General features: G+C 39.5%; 1 protein-coding gene across 5 annotated transcripts in view; it reads right to left on the reverse strand.

Annotated features, from left to right (window-relative positions):
* The window catches only part of si:ch211-285f17.1 (sickle tail protein homolog), a 168,244-nt gene that overhangs the window by 101,416 nt on the left and 45,997 nt on the right, over positions 1 to 20,831 (reverse strand). The window lies entirely within an intron of this gene.

Raw genomic sequence — 20,831 nt, forward strand, 5'->3', positions numbered from 1 at the left:
TTACCTGCCCTCTGTGGTTCCAAGTGAGCGGAGTAGGGATTATGTTAAATTGTGACACTGCAATGATGTGAGTGCTGATTAGCCAAAGAGACTTCACAGCACAATGCTGACATTGAGGACAAATGTAACAAATTTCAAACTCTCCCTGGATTGGTGCCCGAATAATTTCTTCTTCCATCCAAAAATTTCCTGCATCAGTTTTCTTTACAATCATACATATAACTTGCTTGGTTTAAGTTTAACCTAACCAAACTTACATTATCATTTAACTTTTCCAGCAACTGCCATGTGCAAGGCACAGCAGTCATCAGGCTTGACATGATATCCATGAATGCCCTAACTGGGGGAAGCTGAGAACCATGCAACCTCTTCTCACCTACGACCCACTTAGAGATCCTAATTATTACCTTCACTGCCATCGTAAATGCTAATGGTGAAATCATACATCCTACCATTATACCTATTTCTAATCCCTGCCACAACATAACAAATTCCCCTGTTCTAAAGCAAGAATGAACATCCTCACAATATGCTTTAACCAGCTTAGGACCCTTATCTGGCACCTGGAAAAATTCAAAAGCATTCAAACGTTGATGTGGCAGTGAGCCAAATGCATTAGATAAATCTAGGACAACAACATGTAGATCCCTACCCTCTTTCTTTGCTGTCTGAATCTGATGCGCCAGATCATGCTATGTTTCAAACATCAATTAATGTATCAATTAATTTGTTTGCTTTCAAATAAGCAGCAAGCGCTATCACCCTAAAGAAAATTTTACCCTACCCATTAAAAAGAATTTTAGGCTGAAACTGTTCTAAACCCACAGCATCTTTTTCCTGAAGGATTAAGATCTTGCTTGGTACCATCTTCTACACTCATTTGGAATTATCCCTTTTGTCCAAACTACAATATCAATCTTCAAAAAAATCTTCACACCCGATACAGCACAACATTAGGCCCTGGAGAACCTGCCTTTGCATGACACACCACATCTTGAATCTTGTGGCAACTCAAACTCCTTTGCTATATTCTTATCAGTACACACACCATTGAAATGCACCTCTAATTCCCTTTTATTAAACTCCCAGATTTCTCCTTACCAAATGAAAATTACCAAAATTAAAATGATTCCTAAAGAATACTGTCCTAGCACGCTCCTTCTTCTTCCTCCTTTTCCTCAAGTTCTCTGCTTCTCAACACTGCCAGCCTACCCTTAAGCTCTTTCTGTAGCACAATAATACACTCTCTTTCCTCTTCCTCTACTCACCTCCACTGCTTTCTGAGAGGCCTTAACTCCTAAATTAGTTTATCTATATCTACTTGCCGGGGTGGCACGGTGGTGCAGCAGGTAGCGTCCCAGTGACAGAGCAGCGCCACTGTGCCGCCCCAGCAAGTAGATATAGAGGTTGTGGGTTCAAGTCCCACTCTAGCTGTCTGTCTGTGAGGAGTTTTGTGTATTCTTCCCGTGTCTGTGTGGGTTTACTCCCACAGTCCAAAAACACATGTTGGTAGGTGGATTGGCAACTCCAAAGTGTCAGTAGGTGTTAGTGTGTAAGTGTTGTCCTGTGAAGGACTGGCGCCCCCTCCAGGGAATGTTCCTGCCTTGCGCCCAGTAATTCTGGGTAGGCTCCGGACACACCATGACCCTGAACGATGAGGGTCACAAGACAGTGAATAAATGAAGACAGTGAATAAATGAATAAATTAATGAATGCATCTACTTGCTAAGGGATCTTAGAAAGCAGTGGAGGTAAGTAGGGGAAGAGGAAAGAGAGGGTAATAATGTGCTACAGAATGAGCTTAAGTGTAGGTTCCATGTCACTCCACTGCGGTGCTCTCTTCACTGGCTTCCTGTAGCTGCCTGCATCAGGTTTAAAACTCTTATGCATGCCTACAAAGCCAAGAACGAACCAGCAAATCCCCACGTTATGGCAATGGTCAAGATTTGGACTGCACTTGAGCCCCTCGAGCTTCAAGTACAGCTCAACTTCACCTGCCATCCCTAAAGTCACATGGAAAACCAGCGTCAAGACTCTTCTCAGTCTTGGTGCCCAGATGGTAGAACAAATTTCTACTGGCTGTCCGAACAGCAGACATCTCTTTGTCAGCCACTTCTATTGCACTTCTAAGGACTTCTATTGCACTTAACTCCTTTCTTTCTAGGTTTGAGCACTGATTAGATTCTCTATCTAGGTTTGAGTACTGACTAGATTGTATTGTGTATTGCACTTACTATGTTTTGTTCTTTCTAGTTATCAGCACTAGATCTTGTTCTGCCAAGGGTCTGAGCTCAGAGGGAATTTGGGCCCTAACCTAGCTAGGATACGCATTCTGTATAAACGCAGTTTGGTGAGTCACTGAAAGTAATTTTGTGAGTCACTCTGTATAACAGTGTCAGCTAAATGCTGCAAATGTGAATTCCATATTATAAAAAATCTCTTTTTATTTAGTCTCTGCTGATCCCTTCTATATAAGTACTTATTTATATTATTTCTTTTGTATTATTATTTGTGACTGAATGCAATCAAACCCTCACAGCAATGTTTTAACATCTAGTGTAAAATCTTTCCTAAATAGTAGGAGATGTAAAAGAAGTAAAAGTAATACATACATTTTGGATCAGAAGATGTCAATAAGCTTTTGGCCATGATAAAAAGCATATTTTCATGTATGTGGAACAAATAATTTATATTAGTGTTTGTCAATAAAAGCAGCATCTTTGACATGATGAAATATATGTGTGAGCTTGGATAAAGGCTGTGAGCCTCTGGGGAAGCATCACCTTGCATGACTTTCTTCCCATGGGCTAGAAAAAAAATACCACAAAGGGGGAAAGACTTCTATCAGCAAAATTATCATTGGCTATGAAATTAGCATATGCACAAAACACACAGACACACACACACACGCAAACAATCACAGATAATTTACCCTGATTCATGGACTGTCTCTCTCTTTTTGGCACATTCAGGTCTAGACCTAATGCTGCAATTCTTCACAATAATGAGGACTTAAACTGATGTCATGGAGATGCATGACCTTATGGGGTATGTAGTCTTTTCCAGCTGAGCTTGTAAAGTCCAGTTCTATTGACTGATAGGACTGGAATGAAGCAAGGCATTTAGCTGCACTTTTACAGATTAGACATTTCTCGTGTCTCATGGATACCTGACAGTCCAAAGCCAAAATTTACAACAATGCTTTAGACCAAAAATGCCCCTGGTCGTTTGCATACATTGGCTTCTGGACTATACAATACCTCAGATATACTATGTGGTATGCTATATATTAGGTGTATAAGGTTTAAAGCATTTTTGTGAAATGTATTTTAATTGAAAATAAATTCTTCCACTTTTTGTCATTTTATGGTAACTGTTGCGTAGTAGATAGAGAGATACCTTACTTATCCCAGAGGGAAATTCGAGAATTAGTATTAAATTAATTAATTAAAATAGTGAAATTAGTATTAGAAATCACAGTTCTCATTTTATACAACAAATATAACAACAACAAATTAAGTAGTTTGAAAATGACAAACGAGAAGAATTTATTTCTCACAGCTTTCGTTATGAGCTCCATCAAGGAAAAAGCCCAGCAAAAGCGTTGTTCTGTTCTTGAAGAATGTTAGAATTTTGAATTACAATGATATGTTACACAAAAATGTGATACTTATTTGAACACCTAATATATTCAACTGTTGTTAGGTACTGCTTTTAATTAGTCTTGCATCTGGCCAATAGTGAAGACAAATTGTGTACACAGTTAATGTCTATATACAAAAACATTAAACCAAATGGAAAAGCCAGGGTTAACTCAAACATTTAAGTGGTGTGTGTAGTTTAAACAGATATCTAAATATCCACCATCAATCCCTGATCTTTTCAGCTCTCGATGCTGAATACAATCCTTAAAATCATGAAAAACCAACCAGTGTTAGAATGTGTGTATGTGTGTGTGTATGTTCTCCATTCAGTTTGTACAAGCTGAGACTATTAGTGTAGTGTCACAGGACAGCTAACATGCTAACTGGTCTATTTATAGTCCACACACTCACACTAATGTATTTGTTTTTATAACTTGTTAGGACATGTTGTCATACAAATGCGCAATATACGCAATAGTTATAAATAATTGTAGATCACACTTTGGTCTTATTAATAAAATGACCTACTTTAATATACACCTCTGTGTGGACACAGGAGTTGTTTACAAATGTGTTCTAACATCTAGGCTAATACCTTTCTGGGAGAGTATAACCAGTTACAGCAGCAAAAAGCACAAATATCCACCCCACAAATTCAGGACCATTTTATTTGTTGTTAACATTGAAAGGTTTTTTCAGGTTTTTCTGCAAAGTCAACATTTTGCAACATTTTGTCAAAAGCCTACAAGCACTTATACAGCTCTCAGTTGACAGCTCTCAGCTCTAAGTTCACTAACAAAGTGAAAAGACAAAATTTACTTTCTGCTCCTTACCTTCATCTCCTGCTTCTTTCTCATCTGTTGCTTCCATTCTAGTGAAATTAGTTCATTGAATAGATGCTAAGAGTTTTTCGGTTGGTCAGAGCAATCAAACTGTCAAATCATTTCACACTACAGACAGCATGCAACTGGCAATAGTAAACAAAGAAAGAAACCTGCTTCCAAACACACTCATCTGGTTGTGCCCTTTCTCTCTCTATGTCCGTGTGTGTGTGTGTGTGTGTGTGTGTGTGTGACCTCATTCCCAGGGTCTGCTAAAAGAGGGGGTGGTGACACTCCAGGGTTTTGCTTGCCAACAGGTGTCACACACACCCGCTCCTCAACACTTCCCCTCTCTCTTTCCCACTTTTCATGTTCTGCCTTACTTTCTCACTATCTTTATCCAACTGTCACTCTGTCTATGGCACTCTCTCTCTCTGTCTCACTCCCTCTCTCTCTCTCTCTCTCTCTCTCTCTCTCTCTCACACACACACACACACACACTTGCATCCAGGTTTGATTGCTCCTGAAGGGTTTTTGGAGTGATGAATATAGAAAATCTTTAGTGTCAGCTAAGGATAAGGCTGAGAGTGTAAAGCAATTTGAGAGAGTATATGTGTTGGGGGTGGGGGCAGCACATTATATATGTTTTTTAGGACCAGATGTCTCACAAGGTGTGTGTGTGTGTGTGTGTGTATAATTACTACATTTTATAATTAATATATTTTTCATGGTCCAAAAACAAATGGTACCCAGTTCAGACTTAGAAGTTTTTGCATTTTCTGCCACCAGCAGCTTCTATTTTTGTCTGCGTGTGTGTGTAAAACTGAGAATAATTCAAGCAGTGTAGACTTAATCCCACGTCAGACAGGTGAAGAATAATGAGTAACACATGGGAACGAACACACTCACATACTTACACCCACCCACCCACCCAATCATTTGAGCATATATATATATATATATATACACACACACACACACACACACACACACACAGATTTCCTTCAGTTCACTTCCTGTTCTGTTCTGCTTTCTGCCTTCAAGCCAAGGGTCATATCATTCCATGAATAGCTCACTCTATGTCCAACATATCCAAACATAATTAGCCATTCCAACAACCCAGCACTTCTAAAAAAAAAAAAAAAAAACACACTCAAAACTATACCATTGCATACACACACATGCAGACACCAAATGTGTGATGAATATTTGAGTATTGAATATGTGAAAAGTCATGAAAGGTTTAGATAATTTTTAACACTCATATTCTCATATTTATGACCCAGGAGATGTAGAAAGTCTGTAATCTTGCGTTCTTCATGAGAACATAGTTTTTCTCTTTAGATAGATGACTACTGCATCTGCCAAAGGCTACTACATCACAGATCTCCTTTAGAACATTGTGCAACTGCACCAAATAAAGCTTAATGTTATGGTAGCAAATTTTGCATGACTTAAAGGAACACTGCATACTTTACCCTAAAATTACAGCTTTAAAAATATTCTGATGCTTCAATGGCCTGTAACAGGGAGAAGAGGACCTGTTTATGCTACTCTGGGCTCAGCACTGCACTATGTAACTTGTGAAGGAGGTCAGACTTCCAAAACTTTCTCAAAATACTTACAATCATTAATCACCTCATGAATTCATTTGTGGCAGAATGCATCATATATTCATGGACATGTCCTAACTACAGAAGCTAACTCATTAGACACTAAACATGCCTTGGCTGTCTACATTTAAGATAAGTGAATCAATTATATTGTGAATCAATTATATTGTTCTTTATACTATAGCTTTAATACATCTCCACCACTTAGGTCCAAACATTTAGGCTCCTTCTTCTCCTTCCAAGGCCTTAAGGCCAAACCACAGCTCTTCTGAGAGAAAACTGGAGACAACTGTCTCTAACCACCAAAATAATACCTTCTCTCAGTCCTCTGTCACTTCTTCTCCTTCTCTCCTTTTTCATCCTAACCTCAAACATCCATGCAGCAGTTTGAAATGAAGTGCACTGCAGGAAACACCTCCCAGCACAACAACAACAACAACATTCAGCCTGTCTTATCTAACAGAGTGACCATTCCCAAGCCTATACATTTGATAACATACAATTGTACATATACAATACAGGTGTACATACTGAAGGTGATGTTTACAATAAAATTTGGGAAAAGGTCCGGTCTTTGCATACAGCCCTGGCTCTGTAATTGTAAAACCAAGAGTCTCTGTCTAAATTGGCTTAGATGTACAGTCTGTGCTTCACTGGCTGAGCCATGGCTGAGAAATGGCATCTGAAAGTGTTTGAATGGAGGTGAGACCTCAGAATGTTGAAAAGCGTAAAAGGAGATGAGGATGTTGTTCTGTTCCTGCTTCATATGAGGATAATGCTAATATATTTTGTGCTACAAATATAAAAAAGTGAAGATGAACTTTCTCCTTCCTGGTTCTCTTGTCCCTACACTGGCTAACTGTAAAATTTCACATGGAGGATAAAACACTTCCCTTGGCTTATAAGTTTATAAATTGTTTAGTCCCGCAGTACCTTATTAAACTTCTCATGTCCTACCACCCATCTCTTCATTCACATGACATGGTCCCCTCATAGTGTCTGGCATGGGTGACATCTGGGGTGGGCAAGTTATTCCTCAAATTGTCACTTTATTTTTGGAATGTGGGGATATTTGTTACAGCCGTAAAACAATTCCACTATACAGAGCAGTACATGTCTATGACACTAGGGGCAGCCGCATAATAACAATCAACAGATTGGCTGTGCTCGGAAATGGGTAGTCCACCTTGACAACGTCTTTAAAAAGCCGAAAAGGAAAGTCTGAACAGACAAATTTCACAGAGGTGCCAATTACCTGCTTTACACACCCTCCGGCACCAGTCTCAACCCCAGCTACTTAGCATTTTGAAGAGGTTAGCCATACTTCAACTTTCTCACTGCAGACATCAGAACGAGAAGCAATTCGGCATAAAAAACTGACTGAACGTTATTGAGAGTGGCCATATCAACCAATAATTTAATTTCCATTAAAGAATGGTCAAAAGTTTAGGAAAGAATGGTATGAAATTTACAGTTGGCTTGAATGCAGCCCCACAGCCGATCTGGCTTTTTGTTTCGCCTGTTGTGCATTTTGTTAGTCTTATTATATATAGACTATTTTAAACCTTTTTTCACTTTTCAGCCGAACATTTCCCCATAACGTCCTTATACTTTCACATAGAGACTTAATTTAAATTTTAAATGGTAGAGAAATTTCCCTTTCTAGCACATGCAAATTGAGTGAGATCGTTTGTATATACATTTATTGAGTTATGAATTTTTCGTTCAGCACTATGGAGGGTTTCGGCTCCCATAGATTTCAGTGTATTTTCAGAGCGGCTTAGTACACAGAGTTTCAAAAATTTCTCCTGTTTTTAACTCGCGATTCACTCATCATGACATGATAAATTCTTGCTCAAACTGCAACATTTTTATACTAAATTGATACCCAGAGTCTCCTTGTCGCAACGGTATATGGTTACGCAATTTGCAAAATCTTTTCAGAGCTATAAGCATTTGTTTGAAGGGTGCGTACACTCCTATAGGAATGCATTGAAATTAATATCTCTGACCCTATTTCGCTCTTCTATTTGTCAGACTCTCAGTCTGCTATACTACGCTTTCTCTCTCTCTCTCTCTCTCTCTCTCTCTCTCTCCCTACTCACGGCAGAAGAATTTGGAGGTTTTTAGACCACATACAAACTCTAAATATCTAAAACCATGAATGAGGGTATTGCTCTGTTCCTGCTCCATAGGTGGGTAACATTTTCTTATTTTGGGGGTTTTGGATTACTTAAGGTGGAAATGCCTCTAAATTGCTTTACTGCTAAGCGCAAAAATACTAAATAACTTGAGTTACAAATGTGCTTATGTGGTTCAAGAAGAAAATAAAAACTTACAGATATGTTAAACTTCAGCTACGTACAAACAACAGTAGTTTGTTTTCTCAAACCTACCACTCCACATTGAAAGATGAGGAGCTTCTGAAAGTAAACGCATTTCACCCCAAGCGTAGACTTTCCCTTTAAATCTAGAATAGCCTTCCTGTAAATGTTTGGGGCTCAGACAAAATCTCAGTCCTTAAATCTAGAATGAAAACTTGTGTGTCCTGCAGGTTTTGGTTAATTATTCACATTCAGGCCACTGTTTCTCTACTGGTGTTAAAGCTGTTTTTTTTTCTTATTACCACTACTTTGTATTAATCCTGTCTTACTACTATTGTTACAGTTTTTAGTTTGCTAGTAACCATCAATCAGACTGCATATTCTCCCTCAAATCTGGGTACTCTTGTCTGGTTTCTTGCATGGTGATTTTACCTCCTGTTCTGCCATTAACCTACTAAACCACTTCGTTTTTTCCTCCTTTCTGGTTCTCTTTCTCCTGTTTCACTCTCTCATGCATCAAGATAGCCTGTTCCTGCTTTTCTCACTTGTGTTGCCATGACCCAGCCCACCCTCCATGCATCGTGTTTGAGTTCTTGGCCTTGTCTCTCCTACAGCATCCTGCATGGTCATGGTCATTAGTATCCTAATGAACTTTGCATCAGTTCTTACTCTCCCGCAGAATGGCTCCTTTATACATCTTTATAACTTTTATTGAAGTTACAAATATTTTACGTTCACATTACCTATAACTCATTATCTGTATCAGTTAATTTTTACTGCTGTTTTGTTATTTGTTGTGCTCTTCGGTGAAAAGGATGTTTTCCCCTGTATGAGTGAACATCCACAACTTTGTCTTGTGGTCCAGGGACCCTGTCTGGATGGCCCCTGGGTGCTTATTTTGGCTCTGTCTCCAACTGTTCATTAAAAGCATCCTGAGAGCCCCCAGGCATTATGGGGGATGGAATCTGACTGCCAGGCATTGTTTGGCTGAGGTGAGCTGCGTGGCCTTTCTGGTCTGGTGAAGTGTGTGAGGGAGTGAGGGAGGGAGTGAAGGAATGTGAATGTTGGTCTGTGTGTGTGTGTGTGTGTGTGTGTGTGTGTCTGAGAGAGTGAGAGAGACAGAGAGGAATATCACATTGTGGGGACATTTACATATTAATTTTGTCATAACTTTTTCTCTTGGGTGACACAATGTAATAATTATCTTTTAAGGAGAAGATATGATTTAATGTGGAGTTATGGTTAAGCCAGTAATTATAATCATACACAAGGTAAGGTGTAAAATATCCTATGCCAATCTATTAGAGCTTCACATAGGGCCCACCACACTCTCTTCCTACCTGCAGCCACCAAAATTCCTGTTGAATCCTATACCTCAGCAGTAAGGTTGCTATGGCTGTTTATGATCCAATCAGCAACCGGCTATCCTTAACAACTACGATTACTCATTGAGCCCAGCCCATGAGTACCCAAACCAGCCACTGTATCACTAGCTCTTCACAAGAGTCAAGTCTGGTGTCCCAGACCCCCCCCCCCCCCCCCCGGCTAGCTTTACAGTCTTACCTTACCCTTAAGCATCAACAAGCATAAATCCCCACTGGCCTCCCTGGTGACCAGGGCTGTACCCTAGCCCCACTAGCACCGTTAATACATGTTCAGTGCCAACAGTTCCATGTGATCTTTATGTAGTACTTTACGTAGTACTTATTGAATGTTAATGGTAAGTCCCCACAAAATAAATGGAAATCTATGTAATGTCCCCACAATTCACAGATACAAGATTGTTTGTGTGTACATTTCCTTATGGTCTACTTTAAGTGGGAAATATAACCGTACATGGTGACATTAATGTGGTAAATTAACTATGCCTTTTTATGATATACATAGATGTTCTATGTTCTAGAGTAGGTGTGTATATTATGGGTGTACACATATAGAAAACTGAACAACTTTCCACTGGCCTACACGAAATCAGGGGGCCAAGATAAGGACAAACCCTGGATGGGGTGCCAGTTCATCAGGGCATCATACGTTCACCCAAATCAGTTTCACAAAGCACATCCAAAACCATCATATGTTTGTGAACTGTGAGAGGACACAAAGAGAACACACCAAACTCCTCAATGACATTTTTCCACCCAAAAAACTCGGGTCCTTGAACCAGTTTCGTTCCTAATTCTTGGAACCTCTGTGCTCTCTGGTTAAGCAGCCTACACTTTCACCAGTTTTGATTGGACCAAGGATACGTCATTAGCAGGGGCCGTTGGGGGGCCGCTTGGATCCAGTTTCACCGGGGCTGAATACAGCACCAGAGCCAGTGACAAAAGGACAGGATCATGACAGGGTCATTGTTAATTCTTTGTTTAATGTGGGTTGTAATCAGAGTGAGATAAGACATGTGTAAATTTTGCTGAGTTCTGAGCTGTCCTGGGGAGCTTGTGAACAGCTGAGAAAGGTTATATTGAACAAGCTGAATTCACTGTCTACAAACTTGTAGTCAAATGGTGTATATTACAGTTCAATGATCGAGTCCAGTGGGACAGCCCCATATCATCTGCCGTCACCTTCATATAACAAATTGTCAAGTACAAAATAGGTTGTCAGACTAATTGCTATGCATGCCTCAATAAAATGGGTAATTAAAGACAATTTGCCCTCTTTAGTGTGACTGAGCCGATTAAGTGTACTGTGAGGAAGCGTGGGTCTAAAAGGCTGTTTAAGTTTTATAAGGGTAATATTCAGAACTTAGAATCATTCCCTAGTTATTATTTCAGTTTGTTTTACATATTATTTCACATATTTTATTACAATTCTGAATTCAATGAGTGAAAGAGCAAAACCACAACTGAATTTGTGCTAATATTGTGCTAGAATGCTGACACAATGTGTCCTGTCCAAACTTTTGTTTTCCAGTGTGCAGTGTGTTTGATAGTTTGATTGCAGATGTAGCCAAAAGTTTAAAGCTGTATTTCTGCCGTAAATGCACTTGTATGTGTTTTATTTTGATCTGTTTTACAGAATGAACCCTATAACTTACTTCCGTGCAGCACAATAGGGAAAATGACACAAAAACACACAGGAGAAGGCAGAGAGACAGACAGAATGAGAGAAAGATGAGAGTAGGAGAGATATGTCCTTTCTCTCCTTGCCCAGTCTTTCAGTTTGTGTGTGTGTGTGTGTTTGTGTGACTAGGCTGTACATTGGTTTCCTTGCCTACGGTCACCTTGCCAAATGAGGGTCTCAAGGACCCCTAAGGGGATGAGATGGGGAACCGCCTGAGAACAGCTGCTTTCACACACACACACACATACACACACACACACCTTGGCTGCAAGAATTGCAGCTTGATGGCATTTGGCTGAGAATTCTTTCATGATTCAGAGAGGTGACATCCAAGTTTGTGTGTGTGTGTGTGTGTGTGTATGCATGTGTGTGAAAGTAAGAGAGAGAGTGTAAATAAGAGAGGAATCTGAATTATGGTAAAGGCAGAAAGCCTGACATAGGTTTGTTGATGTAGAATAAAATGTGTGCCTTGGCAGGAGATTGAGTTAACTTTACAATAAATAATCAGTTTAAAAAATTGAACTGCATTTGAGATCACACACACACATATTTTGGAAAGCATTACATGGCAGAGACAACAAATAATGGCTGACAGCTTTCCAGAGTGAGTAAAGGCAATTAAATGTTTTTAATTTTTTTTTTTTGTTTTGTTTTTTTTGCATTTTTTTGCAATTAATTCTCAAGTTTAAATTAATTCAGATTGGCATGTTTTCAAAAACATGTAAAAATTAGGATTGTTCCTAGTGGAAGTTATAGGAACCAAACATCCAAAATAATTTAGCTGGTCTCTAACTGCCTATAACTACAATCATATTTGTGGAGTGGTTTGGGTGGGGCTTATAACTCAGCTTTATAATCACCACCTTTGAATTTCACGTTTTTCAAGATACAATAAATGCAAGCATAAATAAATGTTTGTATTAAAACAGACCTAATATTTATTCAAAGACTTTTGGTGCCCCTCTTGTCAATGCTAAAATACTTGGTTGTGCTTGTGCATCATGACAGCCCAGATAGTGTGGCAGCGTCGAGTATGGGAGGCACTCAGCATGCTTGGCGGCCACACTTTGGTCAGTTCAGGTTTGTTTTTGGCATTATTTAAGGAGCTTTTGTGTAGTGCATATGTTTTAGGGTGGAGGGATTTTGTGTATGTGTTGCTGTGTGTGTTGGACTTGGTGTTTAGAGTCTCTGTCCATTTCTAAATGAATTCTGGGACAGTTTGTTTCAAGTGTGGATGTAATACGAACCAAAAATATCTAAACGAACCAAACACAGGATATAAAATATAACACTAATCATGACGCAAGGGAACAGAGTGCGTTAAAAACAAACAATGAACAAAGGACACTAATGTCTTTTCTCTGTAATGGAGATCTTCTTTGGTTCCTGCAGTGGAGGAATACGTTGCGGTGTTCTGACTCTTTTATCTGGCTCGCAAAATATAAGTCTCGCATATATGTGCTGTATGTCACTTTTTTACTTGCCAGTTCTAAAATGTTAGAATGTTTTTACACACACCCTATACCTAACTCACTAGCTGAATGTGATCATTTACATACACTAGGAACCAGCACAGAACTACAATGCTGGCACTGAAAAATGTAGTTTTATTGTTAAACAGCAGCAGTACATGATTAATGTAGGCATGCAGACTCAAAAATTATTGCCATGGTGATAGCAGCCAAAATTGTTGATCTGAAGAAATCTTAGCTGTCACAAAATGCCCTTTGATCATCTTGAAATTTAGGTTAAATTGTAATATAAGTGTAATATTTCAATGTTTGCGTTTCTGTAGTGCACTAATTGTAGGCACACACATGTACACCCACACCTCGAATTCCGCATTCGGCTTGAGCGCATTGTCTTATTTAAATTCATGTTTAAATATAACAGCCTGCATATGGCTTTATTAAAATGTGATTATGCTGCAGTAAGGGCTCCACACTGAGATAAGAAGCTTTAAACTGAATTCACTGAAGCCAATCATCCTGCACTTCACAAGCACGCGGGCGCGCGCACACACGCACACACACACATTGTTGCTTGTTAAAGTTCAGAGCTCAGCTCTGCCTATAAGAGGATTTGTATTTTATACATGCGTTTTACTATGAAACTACAACAAAAAAAAAACAAACGTCTCATCAAACTGACATATCAGAGCCTGGCTTGTATACAGTAAGTTTTTAGGAATTTAAAATGTAATCACTGTGTTTTTAGCTTCAAAATGTAAACCTAGAACAGAGTCTGTAAACATAGAACAAGAGCCTCTGTCATTGCTACTCTTGGCTCAGCACTGCAGGAATTACACTATGTAACATTTGGAGGATGGTAGGAAACCACAATGTCTCCGCTCACCCCCCATTTTACTCATCTTCCTTATAGATTATAGATTTTTTAGGACCATAGTACAGTGCTGTAAAAATTAATTACACTAGGGGGAGTCCAGGAGCAAAAAAAGAAACAAAACTTGTTTCTTAAAATGATTTACACATCATTGCACTCTGTTTTATGTACATTCAGTTTCCACTTTGGCAATTGGGTTTGTATGTTTTGACTGCTCTCAGTTCAGAAAAACCATCTACCGATTTGTTTAATCCACTGAAGAAAGTCAACACAGTTGTCCCAAACACAAACACACCCACATCCCTATGATCCTGCCCCCTTCTGCCCTATTCAGGTTCTTTCACTTTATTCTGTCACTGAGCCGGACACTCTCACTGTTTCTCAACCACAGCAAAAGCAAACGGAGCAGAAACCAAGCTTTCAGGCTAAAAGCATCCAAAGTGCTTTCAATGAAACACTTGTTTGAAGCTCCTGGTTGCCCCACTAGGCTGGAATCTCTGCAAAGTTGGTGCCCAGTTTCACAGGCCTTTGAACTACAACAATGCCAGAAGGCCGCACCTACGCAAACACAGCCGTATGTACACATACAAACCTGACTCTGGGTTAGCAAAGCTGGTCATGGGGTGTGTGTGTGTGTGCGCATGTGTGTGTGAAGCTGGGCTGCACTTACAAAGGGGCATTGAAAATGCAGTTCTTCTGGACTTCTTATAATACAAAGTTTACCTTAAAGTTCAAGGTGTCCACACTGTTACAGTTTAACAACAATGCAAAAAAAACAAAAAAAAAATATGCCAGAATGTATTAAAAACACATTAAATATACCATACCATTACTTTATGGTTCTTCACTGAGCTTTGGAATCTCACAACTATTAAAATGACTGTTCAGCTACTTAAGTATTGACACTTAATATCCACAGAAAAAAAACACTGCCAAAAATTTTTAATACTCTGGATTACACATGATTTTAAAGGAACACTACATAAGATATGGCATTTTTGCTCCTGGCTCCCTTAATCTTCCAGAGTGTCATTCATTTTTATGTCCTGAAATGAATGGGGAGGAGCAGGAATTGGGAGGAAGTGGGTAGGTTTTTTACCCTTCTCCAAAATTTACAAAGTGTAGTTTCTGCAGTGCTGAGACTGAAACAGCATCGAAAGAGGCCCTATTCTGCCTATCACAGGGCAGTTAAGCATCACGATGATTTTGAAGCTATAATGACAAGATAAAAACACTACCTAGTGGTCCTTTAAGGTCTCCATGTCCAATACCATTTGTCAGCAGAGGTTACAAAATCAACTAATATATTTGGGATGAGTTGGAATTATGATTTCAATCCATAATTAATCATCCATCATCAGAACCTGACTTTATTAAACTTTATGTTTGAATGCTGTCAGTTTCTCATATTAATGCTGTAATTTGTAATGTAAAGCCTTCCCAGAGGAACAGAGGTCTGCTTATACAGCAAAGAGGGAAAACTTACTATTAATATCCTTGATTTCAGGTGAAACACTTTAAGATATCTATAAGCTTTTGCCTGTATAGGGTATTGTAAATAATGTTTTAGGAAGTCTGTCTATTTCCAGTTCCAGTCTATTTCCATGGGAATTATCCATATGGCACAACAAATACAGATTAAGGTATAAATGCCAGTGTGTGTCTTTAAAATCACTAATAACAGATGGAACATTTAGATGTACTCTCTGTTTAGACCCAGCTAGAGCAAGATTTTCCATTTAAACCCTCCTTCACTAGGGAACATGAAGACATTTCCCACAGAGCGCAGGCTTTAAAAGCAGCCAGCACACACCACACTGGAGACATCTCCTGCCAAGAGAGGGCAGGAGTACACACACACACACACACACACACACACATACATATATTAACAAGGATTTGGCCCTCATCCCATACCCCCTTTGCTGTGGTAGATGTTCGATGTTGCTGTTAAGTTTTGATGGTAGAAATGAAAGCATTAGTTCTGGAACTAGGGGCCTCTACAGCTCAAATTGCACTGGATCCATCACTCAGGAGAACAAATTCCACTGCTCTGCAGCCCAAAGCTGAGAAACTTTATATCCTTATAGCATATGCCTGTCATTGGGCATGGTGCACCAGACATATATAGGTTAATGCTTTTCTATGGAAATTGCAACACGTTGTGACTACAGTATGCCACGATACACTGAATGATCACTGGATTAGGAATATCTACCTTCCAGATATACTCATTTTCCATTTTATCAATTCCACTGACCATAGGGGAGCATTTAGTATTTCCACAATTACAGACTGGCATGTTTTGGGTAGTAGATCATACTCCATACTGCAGTGACACTGATGTGGTGGTGGTGTGTTAGTGTGTGTTTTGTTAGTATGAGAGGATCAGACACAGCAGGGCTGCTAGAGTGTATCCACCTGTGTCCACTGATGAAGGACTAGAGGATAACTGCAGCAACCGATGAGCTACTGAATCTGCTCAATGAGGTAGGTGTGTCTAACAGAGTTGACAGTGAAAGGAACCCGTGTTTAAAAACTCAGCACTGCTGTGTCTGATCAACTGGTACCAGCGCAACACACACCACCACCACGTCAGTGTCGCTGCAGCACTGAAAATGACTGACCACCCACATCATACCTGCTCTGTGAGGGTCCTGACCACTGAAGAGCAGGGGAAAACTGGGATAAGAAAGTATGCAGAGAAAAAGGTGAACTACAGTCTGTAACTGTAGAACCACAACGTGCTCCTTTATGTTCAGTGGAGCAAATAAAATGGACAATGATTGTATATACAAGGTACGTGTTCCTAATCCAGTGATCATTCAGTGTGTAGGTTAAAACCTCGTAAATGCTTAAATTACAATACTGTTAATAAAGTGAGCACAGAACATTCTGTACAATGCCACTTCAATAATATTACAAAATGATATCCTCTGCCACACTGGCACCCTCTGGTGTTCTGTGTGCAAAACTACCCTGGTAAATTACTCATCAGTTTCCTACTACACGTGCTGAGTACGCTCCTAAAGACATCTAAATGGATCGAATACGGACTGAACTTTCAACTCCTCAGCTCTGATTCTTGAGAAATACTTTATAGGAATTTGTTTTATCGTGCATTCAGGAATACTATACCTACAGTGCTGAGATATAGTTTTAAAATGAGGTTGAGATGTGTTCCAATGTGATTTAAAAGCTTTCTGTATACACACGTATGACCAAATATATCAATTATATAATGTTTTAAGGACTGAGATGTATTAAGGCCCTTAGACTATGGAGGTCATGCAGTACGTTATAGTAATTTCACACGGCTTCGCAATGTGAGAAAACCAGGGTAAAATGTGGTTTCTAATTTCTTATTGATCTACAATTTTAAACAGACAAACCAAGATATATGAGTCCCACAAGCTCAGCTTGATCACAGGGGCGTCGTAGTGTGGTGAAAAGTGGGACTGAGTTACCAGGGCCCCAGGTTGAGGAGTTTATAATCTTATTTTCATTTAATTATTAATGTCATTTAATGATCACAATAAATGTTGCTAACTAAGCAAATGTAATGTTGTGGGTAAATAAATCGGTTCACTGATGAATTGAATTGTGTTCTAGCCTACTTAGTGTCCGAGGACAGGCCTCCCCACTTGCACAAAATGGTTTAGTCCGCCTTCACCGGGCTTTTTAACTAGGCGCGTTTAATTTAAGGCTAGCGTTCGTTCTGCTGAAGCGGAAGCGCGCATTGTATCCGTACTAAGGAAGATGATGTTCAAGAAAGCTAAATCCGGTTTTCAGAAAAGAAAGAGGCAGGAAAGAGACAAAAATAGAAATGAGAGAAAGCAACTGCTTACAAACGTTTTTCCCAAGAAAGCAAATAGCCTATAATAAATGAACTCCTGTGGTTATAAAACGCTTCAATACCACCGCTATTGTCAGTGCTAAAAATTGCATAACACAAAATTTGAAACAACATAATGTCTTATCTGTAATCTGAGGTAAACCCTAAATAAATGTGTGTTTGTATATCCTACCACACCATTGCAATAATATCCCAGTAAACAAGGAACGTCCCTGGACGTTCAAAATATGTCTAAAAGTAGTATGTCCGTCAAGGACATATTTTAAACGTTAATGGACGTCCAATATCCATCTTAATAAGTTAGTTAAGTGGTGACCAATCGATAACGCCAGTGGACGTCCAAAATGCGTTTTATACAAGTAATTTATTTCGGGACCAATTAATAACGTCAATGGACGTCCAAAATACGTCTAATAGTCGTCTTTTCAATGTCTGCGTTTGGACGTCTTTTCAACTTTCATTTTCAACCTTAAGAGAACGTTGATTAGACGGCAGTCATTACGTTATTTCAACGTTGAATCAACGGCTAAATGTTTACTTGGATACTAATTCGAAAATTAAGTTAATATTTATTATTGAGCCATAACATACCTATGCTAACAGCCTAATTTAGTAGACTCAAGATTCATAAGGATAGGCTGCCAACTTCTTAGAATTAGGGGGTGTTGTGGCTGAAGGGCATGTGCATAGGGCCCAGAATTTGGTGCTATGCCCCTGATCAGAGACCAGCATGGTTCAAAGTATTCAGTGGACCTTGTCACAGCACCATAAAATCAGCTTTTTTGTTTTGATTTCTGATAAGTTAGTTTCTGATGTAGTCCTGACTAAGGACTTTATCACTGCTCCTTAAATGAACCAATAGTTTTTTTAGTTCTTTCTAGCACTATACAGTTAGCTACTACTTGACTGTATAGTGCCAGAGAGAACTAAAACGGACAGTCAGACAGTCTAGTAAAAGGAACAAGACCTAAATAAATATAGGACAAAAGAATGGAAGTCAGAGAGAGAGAGAGAGAGAGAGAGAGAGAGAGAGAGAGAGAGAGAGTCTAAAGAAAGTGTCTTCTCTTGTGTGTGAATTCTGCTGCTTAGAATGGCCAATCAAAATCCCTCCCTATGACATCACCTCCTGCTAGCCACATCCCAGAGTGCCAATGTCATCAGCACTGAAGCATGCCATGATGTAATGCAGACTGGACACACACACACACACACATACACAGCATTTTACAGAGCTAATTTATATATTTCCTTTTATTTCTCAAAGGCTCAATATTACTGTTTGGGTGGGTCACTATGTGTGTGTGGGTGTTTTCTACATTTCATGAACACTTGGGTCACTTATGATCCTCATTGTCTACAATGCTTTTTATAAAAACCTTTATGTTTTATTCCTCTAGGTAGTAGGTAGTCACACAGCTCCAGTGACCTGGAGGTTGTGGGTTCGATTCCCAGGTGACTGTCTGTGAGGGGCTGGTGTGTTCTCCCCGTATCTGTGTGGGTTTCCTCTGGTCTCCTCCCACAATCCAAAAACACACGTTGGTAGGTGGAATGGCGACTGAAAGTGTCCGTAGGTGTGAGTGTGTGTGTTGCCCTGTGTTTTGCCCTGGCGAAGGACCATTGAAGAACCAAGGAAAGAAGAATGTAAGCAGAGCAACAATTGAATACAGTCTGAAATTGTAGACTACGAAAGTGCTCCTGTATGGTCAGTGGAGCTGAGAAAATGTTCAGTGAGTGTAGAAATAAGAAAATGATCAGACTGTTATGGTTCATCTCTGTATATATAATTACAATATAAATAATCCCATAATTATAGTAACATTATTAAAAAAATAGTAAATAGTAAATTTAAGTTTGTTTCCAGACATTCTCTTTGTTTTAAAAGAATTAAGTATCTATTTACTAATAAAACTAAGTATTGAAAGATCATTTCAAATAATACTGAACTGCCACGAGGAGAGATTTAGGAATGGTTTAACCTACACATTCACAAACAATTACATTCATATATATATATATATATATATATATATATATATATATATATATATATATATATATATATATATATATATATCAGTGGCGGATGCTGGTCTTTCAAGGAGGGGAAGCTCAATTTCAACCTACATCATAAAATGTGTCAGTTTATTTATACATAAATTCTCCCCTCCGTTCCTTTTTAAGAAAATGCTTTTTGACCCTGTCGTACCAACAAGGCATCTTTTCCAGGGACTTGACTAGTGTCCTCTCAATGGCCAGCAGAGCTAGGCTGCTTAAACGGCCTTGGCCCATGTGAAGTGTGTCCGCCTGTGCTCCCATGGATCTTTACACCAAAGGATCGCTGATTCGCTCATTTCGCTGTCAATCAAAAAGGGATTCAGCCTCAGACAGATAATCCAATCATCATGCAGAAGCTGAGCGTCCAGGCCAGCCGAGGCCAGCCCACTGCCCCATAGACCCCCAGAGACGCTGAGCGTCCGATGGGCAGGACAAAGCCCAGCATTTATCCAATGACTTGTCTCGTTTCGCTGCACTTCACTGCTTCGCTATTGAACTCCACACCGTTTAAAACACTGTGAAACTGCGGGAATGATTGACAGGAAAGCCGCGTCTTTATCAGTGATAAGGAGCTGATTCTGAACAGAGAGAGAGAGAGAGAGAGAGAGAGACAATATGTAGCTTCCCGCATCAGGTTTAAAACTCTCATGTTTGCCTACAAAGCCAAGAATGGACCAGCCCCTCCCTACCTCACGGCAATTGTCAACAGTCGAGCTGCACCTTGAGCCCTTCGAGCTTCGGGTACAGCTCGACTTGACCCACCATCTGCCAAGACACATGGAAGACTAGTGGCAAGACACTTTTCAGTCCTGGCGCCCAAATGGTGGAATGAACTTCCACTGACTGTGCAAACAGCAGACCCTCAAAACTGGACTGAAGACCCATCTCTTTATGGCCCACTTAAGTGTGGGCTAATCTAAGTGCGCACCATAACAGACTGTATTGCACTTATACTGCACTTAACTTCTTTATAGGTATAGCACTGACTAGATGCTGTGTATTGAACTTATTATGTTTAGTTCTTTCGAGGTATCAGCACTGGCCCTTGTTCTGGAAGTGTCTGAGCTCAAGGGGAGATTGGACTCTAACCTATTTGTACTAACTAGGATAAA

Source organism: Hoplias malabaricus, chromosome 10 (genome assembly GCF_029633855.1).
Source record: "Hoplias malabaricus isolate fHopMal1 chromosome 10, fHopMal1.hap1, whole genome shotgun sequence".
NCBI classification, from domain to species: domain Eukaryota; kingdom Metazoa; phylum Chordata; class Actinopteri; order Characiformes; family Erythrinidae; genus Hoplias; species Hoplias malabaricus.